Here is a 6,000-nt window from a genome sequence, read left to right on the forward strand (position 1 = left end):
CAGACGGCACTCTAGTATAACTATACCTATCTATATATACATATATATCCTCTATAATAGATATATATATACTACCAATTGTAATAGATAGATATATATATCTGGTACTAATTGATTAATTCTTATGTTCTTGGCACCACTTAAAGCTTGATCTCCTATCTTGCAGGCCTGTGGCTGGGGACCCTTTGGCGTGAGGGAGCAGGTGGAGGCTGCCCAGTGGGTTGTGGTAATCCTCCTTCCCCCTTTTGCTTTGCTGTGTTTATAGTTTGAAGTTGTTTTGCTGTGCCATATCGGGGAACCCTTCCTCTGGGTCAGCCGGCCTGCTCTGCCTCCCCCTTATCCCCCAGCACTGGTCCTATAGGTTTTATTACTATTATTATTATGTGCATTGCCCCACTGGATTTTAGCATATTAAACGTTTCTGCTATTTTATTATTGATGAGTTTACTCTGTACTATATTTACAAATAAAGCTTTTTGTACATTGATCTAAAACACTGTTTCTGCCTTTTATCATTTATGTACCACGAACTTGTGTGAGGAGTAATAGATGTTCAGGTGTTTGGTTTATATTATAAATATTTCCTGGGGTGCAACTCCCCAGGTGGCGTAGTTGGCTATATTATATAATTATCCATACCGCCCTGCTACATTAATAATAATAATAAATAAATACAAATATAAATATATATATTAGTCTACTTTTTACTGTCTATGATATTAGCATTAAGACCCTTATTAACCCTCAATGGTTCATTTCTGAAAAAGGAGGTTATTGTAAAAAGATTTATGGGTTCCAACATGTTTGTTTACAATGAAGAGTGGACGGCGCTGGTGCCTATTGGACCCGGACGTGACGTCGGACTACAAAATGACGTCAGACTTAAGAACCGAATATCGTCCCAACGCCCACTAGTGGGCCGCGCCCCACAGGTTGGGAATCGCTGCAGCAGGAACAAAGTTTCCAATGAGCGTCAGCTCTAACATCACGACGCCAGCGCCTGTCAGTATGGAGGACCGTGTGAAGGAAAAATGTGTGCGTAAAATGCATTTCAAGGACATTATCCACAAGTTTCCAGCGGAGGGTGGGCGTCAGTTCCGGTTGTAGGCTATACATATGTGGTGCCTCCGCCGGATATGTCCCCCACCAGGCCTGTGCATAGGGCCTGTGCCCCAGTAAATTCCCGCAGAAACAGGTCCATGTCTGTCTGTCTGTCTGTCTGTCTGTCTGTCTGTCTGTCTGTCTGTCTGTCTGTCTGTCTGTCTGTCTGTCTGTCTCTCTCTCTGTCTGTCTCTCTCTCTCTCTCTCTCTCTCTCTCTCTCTCTCTCTCTCTCTCTCTCTCTCTCTCTCTCTCTGTCTATCTCTCTCTCTCTCTCTCTCTCTCTCTCTCTCTCCCTCTCATTTCATTTTTTTCATTTAAGCAAAACAAATGGGAGTACAAAAAAACATAACAAGGTTGTGTCTGTTGTTATTGGACATAACAGAAGACATTTGGATATGGATCATAATACAGCAGCATTCTTTTATTATTAGCCTATAGACCAATTATTTGTTTACTAACATTGAGACTGGATGCACAGGTGATTGTTTCACGCAATCAATTCTCAACCTGTTGTTTCGGGGTGCTGCTGGTTTCAACCCCCTCTTGTGTGTTGGCTAGTGAGGCGCGTCCTAGCGAGACCTGACAGAATGGGTTTCATTGAGCGCATACTGGTTGCGCGCATACTGTTTTTTATCAGTGTGACGTTGTCTGTTAAGGGGTCTATAAGTACAAAAAGGTGTAGAAGCCATCAGATATGCACTGCCAAGCTCGGTTAACAACACAGACAAACTACAGAGAGACTAACTGTTTATTTACTGACATCAAACTTGGAAAGTGTCTCTCTCTCTCTCTCTCTCTCTCTCTTTCTCTCTCTCTCAACCATCTAACAATCTAACAGCGAGTAATAAAGTGTTTAAATTGTGGCGATTTATGAACTTAACTCGGTTTCATTTCATCCACGTTCCTTTTCCATTGCAGGAAGGGACATTGAGTGAGGGGAAAATGTCTGTGAAAGTTGAATTCATAATAAATAGGCTAAAATAAAAATGTATTGTATTGTGTGTGCATTTGAGGTGACGGAGCACCTTCTAGAATGTTCTGTTGCCCAGCAGGCAGGTTAAGCCCTGAGAGATGCTATTAGTTATGTCTGTCGTTCACAAAGAATCACCACTAAGGGCCTGAATGCAAACAAAAGAACCCACCAGAGGCCCACTCTACAAATACCTTCTAAATCAGCGGTTCTCAAACTGTTTCGTGCCAAGGACCCCCAAAATTGATATGTGTTTGACCGCGGACCCCCCCATCTGAAAACGTTTTGTGCCAGGGACCCCCAGAAGAGACGATTTGTGTAAAAAAAAAAGAACCAAAATTATTCAACAAAAAAAACCTTCAAAGACTATAATTTTTTTTCCCCAAAAAATATCAGATGTACAAGCGTGGCACCAAGTGACGCGCTGTGAGCTTGTAGATCTACTAGAACCACTAGTTCTAAATCCTAAGAGTTTTCTGAAAAACTTGCTATAAGCTATTAGGCTATATATAGTAGATAGCTCAAATCTAAAATGACACAGATGCTTTCCTGGTTTTAATGGATTAACCCATTAAGTATCAAAAATAGCAGATATACAAGCTCATAGCGCGGCACCGCACCCGCACCAAAATATATATTCAAAGATTTGCACAAATGTTCAAGATTTTTCAAAAAAAATAGCAGATCTACAAGCTCATAGCGCGGCACTCGGTGCCGCGCTATGAGCTTGTAGATCTGCTATTTTTTTTGAATAGCCAAAGAGATCTAAAAATGACACAGTCTCCCGGTCTCAATGGGTTAATTTATCAAAATGAACTAGTGTGATAACATAGTATATAATAGTACTTAATGTTTGGTGTAACACTACCCGGGGGGAAAAGGCACCAGACACATACTGTATCACCACTGGCTAGCAGCTATAGCTTCAGTTTGGTATTCTGTGGCGCTGGCCTTGTGTCTGCTCCTCTATATATATCTAGACTGGAGCATGAATAAAACATTGAATCCATTAAAAAATTAATCACCTCTATACCTTAGGCATAATTATGGTGCAATTCCTCCCTATAACTGCAAGCTCGACTCACTGTGTGCGTGTGTGTGTGTGTGTGTGTGTGTGTGAGTGTGAGTGTGAGTGTGAGTGTGCGCGTGTGCGCGAGTGTAAGTGTGTTTTTTGCATCAATAGTTTGAGCAATGTTCTCATGTGTAACTATGTGCGGTGAAATGTAACTAAGTACATTAAAGGTACACTCACTACACTTGCTTGATTTCTTCCATTTCTTTGATACTTAAGAGCCCATTTCTCCACTACATCTCAGAGGCAAATATTGTACTTTTTTCTCCACTATAATTATTTGAAAACTTTATTTACTAGTTACTTTGTTACAAAACCACATTTTTAACCCTATTTTATACTTGGGCTACTTACTATGATTTAGATTTTTAGTTTTGATACTTTAAGTATGCTTTGATGCCAATACTTTTTGCCTCAAGTACAATTTTAGAATTATAGAATACCACACTTGTACACAGAGTATTTTTACGTTGTGGTATTGACTTTAGTTACTAGTTACTAGTTACTAGTCACTTTTTTACGTACGGTGTGGAGTAAAAGTACAATATTTGCCTCTGAGATGTAGCGGAGTAGAAGTAAAAGTATTGGAAATCGGAAATACTTGAGTAAAGTACAAATACCTCAAAATGTTATTTAAGTACAGTGCTTAAGTAAATGTACTTAGTTACTTTCCACCACTGGCGTGGATATTCGTATAGTACTTTGCCAGAGGCACCGCAGGACGTTCCAGCGAGACGTCGGATTGGCGAGACCCTTGATGACACTTCGGCCTTCACTTAGATGTTCTAGAGGAAGAGGGCACCATCTAGATGGGGGGCTCCAGAGGGGAGCCCCCCATCTAGATTCTTACATCTGACAAGATGAGACTCCTCAGACCTACACGTATATCCCCCAACGTTATAGTCGGGCTGCAGACCCCCCCCCCCCCCCCTCCCCGTCCTCCATTCAGTGAATCATTTGCAGATCTGTTCTCTTCACTAATTAGAGGTTTGATTAACGGCACCTTCTGCCCCCCCCCCATGCCTCCTCAGGGGTTCTCTTGCATGTGCTCTCTTGCAGTGGTGGAAAGTAACTAAGTACATCTACTTAAATACTGTACTTAAGTACAATTTTGAGGTAATTGTACTTTACTTGAGTATTTCCAATTTCCAATACTTTTACTTCTACTCCACTACATCTCAGAGGCAAATGTTGTACTTTTACTCCACTACAATTATTTGAAAACTTTAGTTTCTAGTTACTTTGCAGATAAATGATTACGTTATAAAATATCAACATAACCACTTTAGCCGTATTTTATTCCTAGGATATTTGAAAATAGCAGATCTACAAGCTCACAACGCGTCGCATCGCAATGTGTTGTGAGCTTGTAGATCTGCTATTTTCAAACATTTTTCGTACTTTTGTACTTTTACTCAAGTCAATTTTGAATTCTCTCTCTCTCTCTCTCTCTCTCTCTCTCTCTCTCTCTCTCTCTCTCTCTCTCTCTCTCTCTCTCTCTCTCTTAGCGATGTAATGGCCTACGTACTTCATTGTATGACAAATAGTAAAAAACTAAACGGCTTGTGATCTCACGACACCTATGGTGGCATGCCAGTGTTGATTTTGACAGCAAATTTTTATCAAGTTTCAGTCATAGTCTTTTGAATCAAATTCCATTTAATTCTTGTCATATTTCAGTCACCTGAAATGTTTTACTGTTTGTCTAGTTTTAGTCGATTACAGTTGATTTAGTCGACTACAATGTATGTTGGCGGTGCCTTGATGGCGTCGCAATGGCTGATTTTACACTTGGTTGCATGCTGAAAATAGCCGATCTACAAGCTCACAACGCGTCGCAGCGCGTCGCGTTGTGAGCTTGTAGATCTGCTATTTTCAGAGCGCAACACCCGAGCGCAACCAAACATAAAATGACTTGACTTTTAGTTCTACTGGATCTCTTCTCCACTAGTCCCTCACTAACATTTCAGTCTAGTTTTTATTTGTTGACGAAATAACGATTATTATTAGCTTTAGTCACCAGAGCTTAGTTTTTATTTAGCTTTTATTTCGTTTTTGTCAGTGAACAAAAGGTAGTCGACGAACATTTTCCGTCATAGTTTTAGTCGACGAAATCAACACTGCCCTGTGCTGAGAAACACACTCAGAAACGTACTCAGAATGTCTTTGGCCCTGAGCGGGCAGATCGTGGCTCTGAGGAGGATGCTGGAAGGAGTCGGAACTTGTCAGCGGTGATCACCTTCATCGACTTCCAAAAACACCTTTGACACCATCCACCGGGGGGGAAACTCATGAACGTTCTCCGGGCCTACGGAGTTCCTGAGAAGATGGTTCAGATATATATATAATTTTATATATATATATATATATATCTTCTATCGTGATAGAGCCAAGCTATAGCCGGACTCGAGCCAAAGTTCAGACCCACGATGGTGACACTAAAGACTTTGAGATCCTTGCGGGTGTCCTATTGTAGTGATGGACTATGCCCTGACACTTGCAGTCAATGGCAAGGAGGAGTTACTGGGGTTCACGCTGGTACCAAGGAAGTCTAGGCAAAGAGTAGGCCTACACCCCATCATGATTACCAACCTCAGCCTTACAGATGACTCTGCCCTGGTCTCGGATACAGCAGAGAAAGGAAGAGAACTACCACTGAGAGTAGAAAAGGAGTGCAGTAAGATCTGCCTCAAGCTCAATGCCAAGAGAACAAGAGTATTGACAGTTAACACATTGACTGCCAGAGTTTTTCTAGAGCAGTCTGTAGCCTCTGCCAGGGTTTTTAACGATTGTGTTACCTTTTCAAGTAGCCACAGAATATTTTTCTCCAGTATGATTGATCCCCTGATGGTTGCT

This window comes from Gymnoscopelus braueri, assembly GCF_963280865.1.
Source record: "Gymnoscopelus braueri genome assembly, chromosome: 8".
Classification (NCBI taxonomy): Eukaryota; Metazoa; Chordata; class Actinopteri; order Myctophiformes; family Myctophidae; genus Gymnoscopelus; species Gymnoscopelus braueri.